Raw genomic sequence first — 12,159 nt, forward strand, 5'->3', positions numbered from 1 at the left:
TGTTTTTGAAGGAGGTAAAGAAAGTGCGCAAGACAAGGAAACAAATAGGAACTTCAGTGAAGGAGGCTAATGGGGAGGTGATAACAAGTAGTGGTGATGTGAGGAGATGGAGTGAGTATTTTGAATGTTTGTTGAATGTGTTTGATGATAGAGTGGCAGATATATGGTGTTTTGGTCGAAGTGGTGTGCAAAGTGAGACGGTAGTGTCATGTTATCTGTATTGTCACGGTAGTTGTATTGTCATCGTGGCTATATAGTCATGTTGGCTATATTGTCATTAAGATTACATTGTTATGGTAACTATATAGCCTTGGTGGCTGTATGTTAGGTCACTATATTGCCATGATGGCTATTTTTCATTTTTGTTATATAACAAGGAGGCGATTGTCTTTTCATGTTGGCAATATTGTCAGAATAGCTATATTGTCGAGTAGTGGGTATATATATATTTCTTTTCTGTCGGTATATTGTCATGTTGGCAATGATAATATTTTCATTAAGATTACATTGTTATGGTAACTATATTGCCATGGTGGCTGTAATGTTAGGTCACTTATTGCCACGATGGCAATTTGTCGTTTTTGTTAGATAACAAGTAGGTGACTGTCTTTTCATGTTGGCAATATTGTCAGAACAGCTATATTGTCGAGTAGTGTGTATATATATTTCTTTTCTGGCCTTATTTTATCATGATGGCAATAATAACATTTTGGCGATATAGTGTCTTAGCAGCTAAACTCTTGTTGTGGATATTTTTCAATTCAAATATTTTATCATGGTAGCAACATAGTCAAGGTTACTATATTTTCATGGTAGCTACATTGTCATGGTGAAGACATTGGCATGGTGGCTATATCGTTATTTTCAATATAATGCCGTCCTGGCTACATTATCTTGGTCGCTATATCAACTTGATGGCTATATTGCTATGGTTAATTTTGTCGTTCTGGATAAACTTTGTTATTAGCTACAATATTGTTGTCATTATATGATCATGATAATAATATTTTCATGGCGGTATGTTTGGTATTGTAAGTGTAAGTGAATGGATATCATATCATCATGTCACTTATATTGTCATGGTTTTTACACTGTGATATTGTTTATGTCAACCTGCTGATTATATAATCATGATTGGTGTATGATTATGGTAACTATATTGTAATGCCGTTTTATTTCATTGTGATAATTTTGTCATGTTGACTACAATTACATGACAGCTATAAAGTTATGACTATATTATAATGATAAATCCTGTCTGAGTCACTGTTCTTTCACAGAGATTATATTGTCCTGGAGTCTATATGTTTTCTATGATCCGAAAGCGACTATTCATTTATAGTATCTATACTGTCGGGTGGTTATATTGCCTTTGTGAATATAAGTTGAATGTTTCTATATTTTTCCTTTGACTATATTTTCATATCAGTTATATGATCATGGTAGCTTTATTGTCATAGTGAATACATTGTCGTCGTGACTGTATTATCATATTGGCTAAATTGTCATAGCAAATATATTGACATGGGGGCAATATTTTCATGATATCTATAAAGTCTGTAAATTACTCTCAACGCGTTTCTAATGTCCTGGCGATCGATTTATATCGTGACTTTATTGTCAAGATGGCTGTATTGTCATGGTGGCTATATTCTCGTTTGCTATATTTTCAATTTTACGCTTTTGTGAAGATAGCTTTACTGTCAGTGTAGCTATAGTGTCACGGAGAATATATATACATAGTGGCAGTATTGTCATTATGAACATATTGTCATTTTGGCTATCTTCTTATTTTCGTTACAGTACTATCGTGTATATATCGTCACCTTGGCTATATTAGCAATGTGATATCTTTTATAGGTGCTATATTGTCATTTTTTAATCATGCATATTTTGTCATAAGTGATACATTATCATGATAAATATAATATTCCGGTAACTATATATTGGCCTTGTGACTATATTGTTAGTATGACTATAACCTCATGATGGATATCTTGATAAGATAACTACATTGTATTACCTACTCATAAATCTCTAAGTTCTAATAACCCAAAATTTTTAGAGTAGATAAGGTAGAAACTGATGGAAGCCATTTCTAACATTCTTGCATAACCTGACCTCTCGCCTTCCCAAAACATAGCCATCCCAACTTGGATATTGTACTGCTGTGGTCGTCAACTAATTTGAAAAGGAAGACATTGAATGTAGAAATTACTGAGGTAATCTCCAAAGATGATTACTGGTCTGAGAAACAAATTCAGAGAGCAGATTAAACGACTTAAATCCATTCAGCTTTAGGGAAAAGAAGTTTAAGAGATCCTATACAGGTATATGAAGTTATTGTAATGGCATCCCTTTCAGCTTGATATTTTTACTTCCTGTAACTAGTTCCAACAATTAAAACAATATTCAGCATTGTGATTTAAGTGACTGACTTTAGGATGAATTTGGATCTGTCAAAAATTCTATTTAGCAAATACTTCAACTTTCAATTTTCATTCATTTCATCTCAGTTTTATCACCTTTCTGTTACTGTTTAATATCAACAGTAGTCCGTCTACGTAGTTGGGACTCTGAAGCAAAGGAAACTTTTTCTAGCCTAGGTTAGGGTAGCATCTAAACCAAACCTAAATGACCTTACCTTAGAAATATGTTCAGACAGTGCCTTCTGAAAATATTTCTTAAGGTAAGGTCGTGGGGATTAGTTTAGGTGCTAACTAAACCTTGGCTAGAAAAAGTTTGCTTTAAAGCCACAACTAGTTGAAAGGCCTACTTTAAGTGGTGATATTGAAATTCGTTTGCTCTAGTGTGCCCCTCCGTCCGTTTGTTTTATGTCCATCTAAAGATGCATACGTTCAATTTTTTATGTAGATTAATTTTCTATCTTAGTTTCGTCTACGGAATTCTACATCTTCAGTTCAGCACACCATTGTGGTAATGAAGGGAAAGTTACCACATTTACAAGCCGAGTGCAAGTAGCTTCTCCCACCTCGTTAGAGAGAAAACTTATCTGTATTTGAATTAATGAACGGGAACAGAGAAAACAAAATTTTATTACACATTTATTATACAAATATATAATTCATATTATATACATTACCACATTTCCTGCACTTTCCATCACAAATTTGCTGAGGTCATAACCTTGTAGTTACCATTACCTTACAACCTTAAGGATGGTGGTCTACAACACCTCTAGATTGATGGAGAAAACGAAAAGTTTCGTTGTACTATTAAGACCACAGAAATGCGGTAATTCCACTTCACTACCACTAACTGCTAGTTACTTTACTTGCTGATTTTCACGGCTAAGATTTTCATCCTCTGAGCGAAGCCATACAATAATCGTCCTTATCTACTCTGAGTATTGGATAGCCTCCTGATGATCAAGATTGCTGTTTTGGTTGTCCGTTTCCCTTGTTACTGGTGCGCCTCACTGCACACCTTACATGAGTGCCTTCCACAGTATTAGGGACAGCTGCTGGGCCTCACTGTAGCTACTTCTGGGACGGTTGCCAATCTTCCTCGTATTCCCTCATGACCACAGCGCCAAACCGACTCCCGCCATCAGGCCGAAACGCACAAACATTTCTGACAAAATTGAGACAACCACTTTCGCGTCAGTTTTGACACCAAGTGAATTTATACGACAATTACGTTCAAGATGCTTGGTTTTTCGTTCATGGATTGAACAGAAGCAACCTACGATGGTTGCTACTGCCCAATCCATGAAGTCCCCCCCACCACGGAAAGGTAACCAAGCTTCGGGGGGGATGGGTGTTTACCCTGACGCCAACGGAGAAACTCAATACAATATTTTTATTATAACTTTCCATAATCTTGAAAAATGAATCAATCAGAGGGAACAATAGCGCCAGTCATATGAAGATTGGCTAACCGAATCCTTGCGCATTGTGTAGAAAGTGATTTCTTTGAGGGTTGCTTTATGGAAGGCACGGTAGCGTCGGAAGAGTTTCATTTTTTCTTTGATGACGAAGGAAATTATCCCCGCGAATTTATGTATTTTTTTGGGCGGGATAATATTCCCATTTTTCTTCTTTCTTTGTTTTTCAACGTCCCTACGTAGATATTATGTGTCATCCACTACTGGGAGAAAGCCAGACTTCCGCCAGATTAACGTAATCCTTGGCGAGGCGAAACTAAAGTTGTCTTGGTGTTGGTTCCTCAGTGATAACCCAAACACAAACACAAACACACCTCCAGTGTCCACTCTAGGGCCGTGTTCTCCTGCAGCACCAGCAGGAAGAAAGAACTCAGGTTCCTCACCAACTGAATCTTTTGGCACGGGGAGCGTGTGTCATCTCGACACGCCTTTTAACGCCCGTACGTGGTGGGGAGTGCAGTCGGTCTGTAACGTAGGACATGTCATGTGTTATTGGTCCCAGTCGGTCTAGAACGCTGGGCCTGACATGTGTTGGGGGACCGAGTCGGTCTTGAATGGTGGGCCTGACGTGTTTTGGGGGACCAAGTCGGTCTTGAATGGTGGGCCTGACAGGTCTTGAGACCTGCCATGTCTCCCTGAAGGTGGGCCTGACAAGTGGGGTGGGCTGCATTTCCTCATGGATGGTGGGTCTGGTAGGGAGTGTGGGCTGCAGTGCCACTTGAGTGGGCGAGGTCACTTGGTCAGCATCAGTGGGACGGTGAGGTTTCACTTTTGCACAGCGACCGTTAACGGAAAGTGGTGTCACGTTGGCAAGAAGTGCCTTTTTGTTGGAGGCATAGCAGGGGTACTGGATGACGGCAATCCCGCGGTGGTTCTCGTACGTGGATGCAGCCAGGATACTTCTCCGTGGTGGGGCTCGCTTCGTGGTTGGTGGATGTGGCCCTCCCCGACACATGGTCACAGTGGTTAACCTATTTTACGTCAACACATTACGAGGTCAACCTTCACCAAATCCATATGGCGTTCATACCAGCTTCACCCATATTCCATTTCCTCCAATTCCACTTCTGGGTATTCCACCTCCATATCCACACAGCCAAATTCCACTCCATCCATGACTTCCACATCCGGGTATTCCACCAATTCCACTCCATCCATCTCTTCAACGTCTGGGTATTCCATCTCCATATCCACACAGCCAAAGTCCACTCCATCCATCACTTCCACGTCTGGGTATTCCACTTCCATGTCCACACAGCCATAGCCCATGTCAAATACATGGACATATTCAAATTCCATCTCCTGGACAAAGGAGGATCGTCCTACCTCCTTGGTGAACATTATTATATTGAAGTGTTCGAGGAAAGGTTGAGGGAGCTTGCAAGGCGGAGCAGAGATGTTCACTCGACAGAGGTCACAGCTCAAATGATGCTCTCGGTCCCGGCTCCCGCCCTTATATACTTTGGGAACTGATCATATCCTAGCATAGCTTAATATAGAGAAGTCTGATATAGTGAAGTCAATACTTTAATACAGTTAAGTTTATTTCTCAATAGTTTAATACATGTGCCTCAAAGCAGTTCCTTCACCCGTACAATGTCCCGTCACAGAACACAAGGATTGTCATTATAATTCGTTTTTATCAGCAGAAATTAGATTAAAGTGACTAAAGATAAGTGGTTTAATACGTTATGTGTGTTCTCTGTCATCATAAAGATGGCCATCTACCCTGATGTGTAAAGAAAACATCAATTTTGCCGAGGCTGTGGTGAAGATAAGAACACAATGATATGATAATGTGGTCATACAATGGTGTAGTCAAGATGTTGTGTTAGAACTATGTAGTGAAGATGAGAGTGTAGTGAAGAGGAGGATTTAGTGAAAATATATATGTTTCTTCACGCTGAGCCATTCCATATAGATGAATATATCTATAATCTAATTGCGGTAAATTACCATATGACTTTAACGGCACCAGCCATCAGGAAAAATGTCGGATATAGGAGTGACTGAATATTTTGTCGGGTACAGAAATAATTGAATATTTGGTACGATCGATCAAAATGCTTTTTATAGACAAATAATTTCTGATTTTTCAAATGATTTTTTCCATCTGTTGGAACTGGTTTAAGTAATTAAAGATATAAAAACCGATGGAAAAGTTCAGTTTAACGCTTTTACGAATGTCTTGCTGCGTGTTTGGGAAGAGCAGTAAACTACAGGAATATATTGGTCTAATGTCCCCTGCTCGTCCAACAGCAGATATTGTATGGTCTGAGACATTATTTCTGGTGGAGGTGGAGTCTCTCCGGCATTGCGTAAATCACTTCCACAAACTTGCGCCATTTTGCACAAATACAGATCCGATATGATGCATTTCCCAGCTCTGTTACGTTGTGGACCCTTGTCATCCTAGCCTAGCCTAGCCTAAATGAAAAAGGTGTGGAATAATGTGCAACATTTCTCCTTCATTACAAGTGATGGTAAACCTAGGCTATACAGCAACCAGGAACGTCCATATTTGTCTAACTTCTCACATGTGTGTGTCATCTGTCTGCAAACGTGTCGACCATTACCATGAGGGCAATTGCGGCTTTTGATTTTGAATATCACTCGTTTCCTCTCTGCCGTGAGATCTTCATACTTAAATAAAATGGTGGGCCGTAAGAAATATATGTCCATCGAAGGTCAACTATATGGCTCAGTTCCATCATCAGTTTCTAAGAAAACTGAAAAGGTGAGGTCCCACCGAGATTCGAACTCGGATTGCTGGATCCAGAGTCCAGAGTGCTAACCCTTACATCATGGGACCTGATAAGAACAGATGTGATTTCATCTAAATGTTTTACATATAATCAACCAGAGGCCATTCCTCCCTCCCTGCCTGCAGGGTTCAAGGTTTTCTAGAAGGTTCTCGAAGATTCTGGGTAGGAACTGCCATTGAGAGGACGTAGTTATACGTATCATTAATGATATTGTTGTTGACTTTCTGATTTAGAAAGATAGATTGATAGATAGATAGATAGATAGTTAGATTGATAGATTGATAGAGCAATATTTAGATAGTTATATAGATAGATAAATCTCATCAATACTGTATCTTACTCCATCTCCTGTTGCTGGACATATGTTCAACCAACATTGGGAAAACCTCCAGTAGACCTTAATGTAAAGCAAGATAATAACAAAACCTGCAATAAAAGAATACGATCAACTCCCCAGTGCAGAAATATTGTGACCAGAAAGTCTTCTAGCAAGATGTCAGACGCTTCCACGGGAATCACAAACATAACATCAAATATCTGAAAGTCAACAATAACAAAACTAATGATGATAATGAAAATATAACGAGAAAAATGATAAACATATGGAAAATAGTGTTCTAGATTATGCCTCTAGAAAACAGAAACCTTAACGAAAACTGTGAAAAGAAATACCCATCTGGCTGATACGACACAGTAAAAGAACCATCCCACAACAAACTCTAAACTGAACCTGACTGTCCCCTAACAACGTCCTCTCAATGGCATTTATCTTACCAGAATTTCGTAGAACTTTCTAGAAAATCAAGAACTCTGCAGGCAAGGAGGGAGGAATGGCCTCTGGCTGCTGATGATAACCACATTATTCTATATATATAATTTTACCTACAACCGAAGGTTGACCGGCCAGCCCAAGTGGCTACAGAGGTTGTATCCATGAAAGAAACGGACCCACCAGCAGACGAATTCGGTTGGCAGGTTGTATCGAAGAAGAGGAAAAAGAAGGTTGCCCAACCAACCCAACCAGAAGGATGTAGCAAAGAAACGAAAGAAGGCTGCCCAACCAACCTGGGTGGTAGTAAGGATGGCTGCTCCACAACCCCAGGTCGTTAGGCAGACTGTAGCCATGGAAGAAAGGAAGGCTGCTCGTCCACCAGCCCAGGTACCGAGTGAGCGTGTAGCTATGCTGGCTAACCCACCAGCCCGGGTAGATAGCTACGCCCAGATGGCTATATCGGGTGCAGTAAAGAAGTAAACCCAACAACTACTCCACGAGGTTTGCAAGCCTGCACCCAAAAAGATGAAGACGAAGGTTGCCACACTACCCAATGCACCACCACATGTCCAGAAAGGGAAAAGGTGGACAGAATGGCTGGAGGTCCCACTCCAACAACAAAATCACCTTAGGAGCCGAGTTCCATCCATTATTGAATATATATATATATATATATATATATATATATATATATATATATATATATATATATATATATATATATATATATTTTTTTTTTTTTTTTTTTTTTTTTTTATACTTTGTCGCTGTCTCCCGCGTTTGCGAGGTAGCGCAAGGAAACAGACGAAAGAAATGGCCCAACCCCCCCCCCCCATACACATGTACATACACACGTCCACACACGCAAATATACATACCTACACAGCTTTCCATGGTTTACCCCAGACGCTTCACATGCCTTGCTTCAATCCACTGACAGCACGTCAACCCCTGTATACCACATGACTCCAATTCACTCTATTTCTTGCCCTCCTTTCACCCTCCTGCATGTTCAGGCCCCGATCACACAAAATCTTTTTCACTCCATCTTTCCACCTCCAATTTGGTCTCCCTCTTCTCCTCGTTCCCTCCACCTCCGACACATATATCCTCTTGGTCAATCTCTCCTCACTCATTCTCTCCATGTGCCCAAACCATTTCAAAACACCCTTTCTGCTCTCTCGACCACGCTCTTTTTATTTCCACACATCTCTCTTACCCTTACGTTACTTACTCGATCAAACCACCTCACACCACACATTGTCCTCAAACATCTCATTTCCAGCACATCCATCCTCCTGCGCACATCTCTATCCATAGCCCACGCCTCGCAACCATACAGCATTGTTGGAACCACTATTCCCTCAAACATACCCATTTTTGCTTTCCGAGATAATGTTCTCGACTTCCACACATTTTTCAAGGCTCCCAAAATTTTCGCCCCCTCCCCCACCCTATGATCCACTTCCGCTTCCATGGTTCCATCCGCTGACAGATCCACTCCCAGATATCTAAAACACTTCACTTCCTCCAGTTTTTCTCCATTCAAACTCACCTCCCAATTGACTTGACCCTCACCCCTACTGTACCTAATAACCTTGCTCTTATTCACATTTACTCTCAACTTTCTTCTTCCACACACTTTACCAAACTCAGTCACCAGCTTCTGCAGTTTCTCACATGAATCAGCCACCAGCGCTGTATCATCAGCGAACAACAATTGACTCACTTCCCAAGCTCTCTCATCCCCAACAGACTTCATACTTGCCCCTCTTTCCAGGACTCTTGCATTTACCTCCTTTACAACCCCATCCATAAACAAATTAAACAACCATGGAGACATCACACACCCCTGCCGCAAACCTACATTCACTGAGAACCAATCACTTTCCTCTCTTCCTACACGTACACATGCCTTACATCCTCGATAAAAACTTTTCACTGCTTCTAACAACTTGCCTCCCACACCATATATTCTTAATACCTTCCACAGAGCATCTCTATCAACTCTATCATATGCCTTCTCCAGATCCATAAATGCTACATACAAATCCATTTGCTTTTCTAAGTATTTCTCACATACATTCTTCAAAGCAAACACCTGATCCACACATCCTCTACCACTTCTGAAACCGCACTGCTCTTCCCCAATCTGATGCTCTGTACATGCCTTCACCCTCTCAATCAATACCCTCCCATATAATTTACCAGGAATACTCAACAAACTTATACCTCTGTAATATATATATATATATATATATATATATATATATATATATATATATATATATACAAACTACATTGCAACTTACATATAAATAGAATCATCAAGCTTCACTATATTAACTTTACTATATTTAAATATAAACAAGGTCTAACCGAGGTTACTTGGTTGAGCAAGACGTGAGAATATCATCAACTGGCCCTCCAGCCCTGGGTTGAAATTGTCGTTCTGACGTATTTCGAGTTCAGTGCTGATACAGGACCATTGATTATAGGACTGTCTTGTTAGTCTGTGTAACTTCGCCTGACCCAATCCACGTCTTCAATGGCTTTCTGTTACTACAAACGGGATTACAAAGGAAAGGCTTCCTTTGTTAGTTTCATGAATACCTTCGTTCAAATGAAGGGAAAGACTATTACTATGAAGCGGTACCTTATCAGCAGGAAAGAGCTGCAGCAACGGTATGAAAGTTACTGCAAGATACATAACGAGCCCGTGGCTTCCAACGTAAACATCGGCCGCCATTTGGGTTCACTCGGCATCATGTGTGACACCAAGATTGGACCCGTTGGGAAACAGGAACGATACTATTCTGGTATCATGTGGCTCGATGGCGCAGGATCACCGGTTGAAATGCAAAGAAAATGGAGAAAGCCGCCCAAACGTATCATGAAGGCCGTGCAAGAGAAGATCGAGAGGAATCGGTTGAGAGACGATATCGCTCACAGTATATTGAAATTTATACCCAAGACTTCCCCTGATCTCCAGACACAGCCAGTCACAGAGACCACCAGCCCCGCTTCCCAGACACAGCAAGTCACAGAGACCACCAGCCCCGCTCCTCAGACACAGCCAGTCACAGAGACCACCAGCCTCGCTCCCCAGACACAGCCAGTCACAGAGACCACCAGCCCCGCTCCCCAGACACAGCCAGACACACAGCCCACCAACCCCGTCCTCCACACAGAGCCACAAGATCCTGACATTGAGAAGGCAAATGAATTTCTCGATGATTTTTTGCTTTCACTGGAGAAGAACTGATGAGTTCCTTATAGACAAGACAAAATGTTAAAAAAGGAATCTATATAAGTTCACTTATGGAGTGAGATCTTTGACGGAGCTGTGCTGCCTATAGCACAGTCTACCAAAGGGTGATCTTTGCTGTCGTGCAGTAACCTCATGAGGGCGGAGTCCGGCTACACTTTCTTTACCGAGGAAAAGATCTCTGCACTAATAGACAACGGTCTTAGCAACACTTATATGAGATGAATGGTTGGATGCTCTAATGATCGAAAATATACAAGTTTTAGGAGGACTGACAACTATATAGATTTGGTTAGCCAATCTTCATATGACTGGGGCTATTGTTCCCTTTGATTGATTCATTTTTCAAGATTAAGGAAAGTTATAATAAAAATGTTGTATTGAGTTTCTCTGTTGGCGTCAGGGTAAACACCCATCCCCCCCGAAGCTTGGTTACCTTTCCGTGGTGGGGGGGACTTCATGGATTGGGCAGTAGCAACCATCGTTGGTTGCTTCTGTTCAATCCATGAACGAAAAACCAAGCATCTTGAACGTAATTGTCGTATAAATTCACTTGGTGTCAAAACTGACGCGACAGCGGTTGTCTCAATTTTGTCAGAAATGTTTGTGCGTCTCGGCCTGATGGCGGGAGTCGGTTTGGCGCTGTGGTCATGAGAGAATACGAGGAAGATTGGCAACCGTCCCAGAAGTAGCTACAGTGAGGCCCAGCAGCTGTCCCTAATACTGTGGAAGGCACTCATGTAAGGTGTGCAGTGAGGCGTAGCAGTAACAAGGGAAACGGACAACCAAAACAGCAATCTTGATCATCAGGAGGCTATCCAATGCTCAGAGTAGATAAGGACGATTATTGTATGGCTTCGCTCAGATGATGAAAATCTTAGCCGTGAAAATGAACAAGTAAAATAGCTAGTAATTAGTGGTAGTGAAGTGGAATTACCGTATTTATGTGGTCTTAATAGTAAAACGAAACTTTTCGTTTTCTCCATCAATCTAGAGGTGTTGTAGACCACCATCCTTAAGGTTGTAAGGTAATGGTAACTTCAAGGCTATGATCTCAGCAAATTTGTGATGGAAAGTGCAGAAAATGTGGTAATGTATATAATATAAATTATATAGTTGTATACTAAATGTGTAATAAAATCTTGTCTTCTCTGTTCCCGTTCATTAATTCAAATACAGGTAAGTTTTCTCTCTAACGAGGTGGGATAAGCTACGTGCAATTGGCTTGTAAATGTGGTGACTTTCCCTTCATTACCACAATGGTGTGCTGAACTGAAGATGTAGAATTCCGTAGACGAAACTAAGACAGGAAATCAATCTAAATCAGAAATTGAACGTATGCATCTTCAGATGGACATAAAACAAACGGACGGAGGGGCACACCTGGAGCAATGAATTTCAATATCACCACTTAAAGTAGGCCTTTCACTAGTTGTTGCTTTAAAGC

This window comes from Panulirus ornatus, chromosome 43, assembly GCF_036320965.1.
Source record: "Panulirus ornatus isolate Po-2019 chromosome 43, ASM3632096v1, whole genome shotgun sequence".
NCBI lineage: Eukaryota > Metazoa > Arthropoda > Malacostraca > Decapoda > Palinuridae > Panulirus > Panulirus ornatus.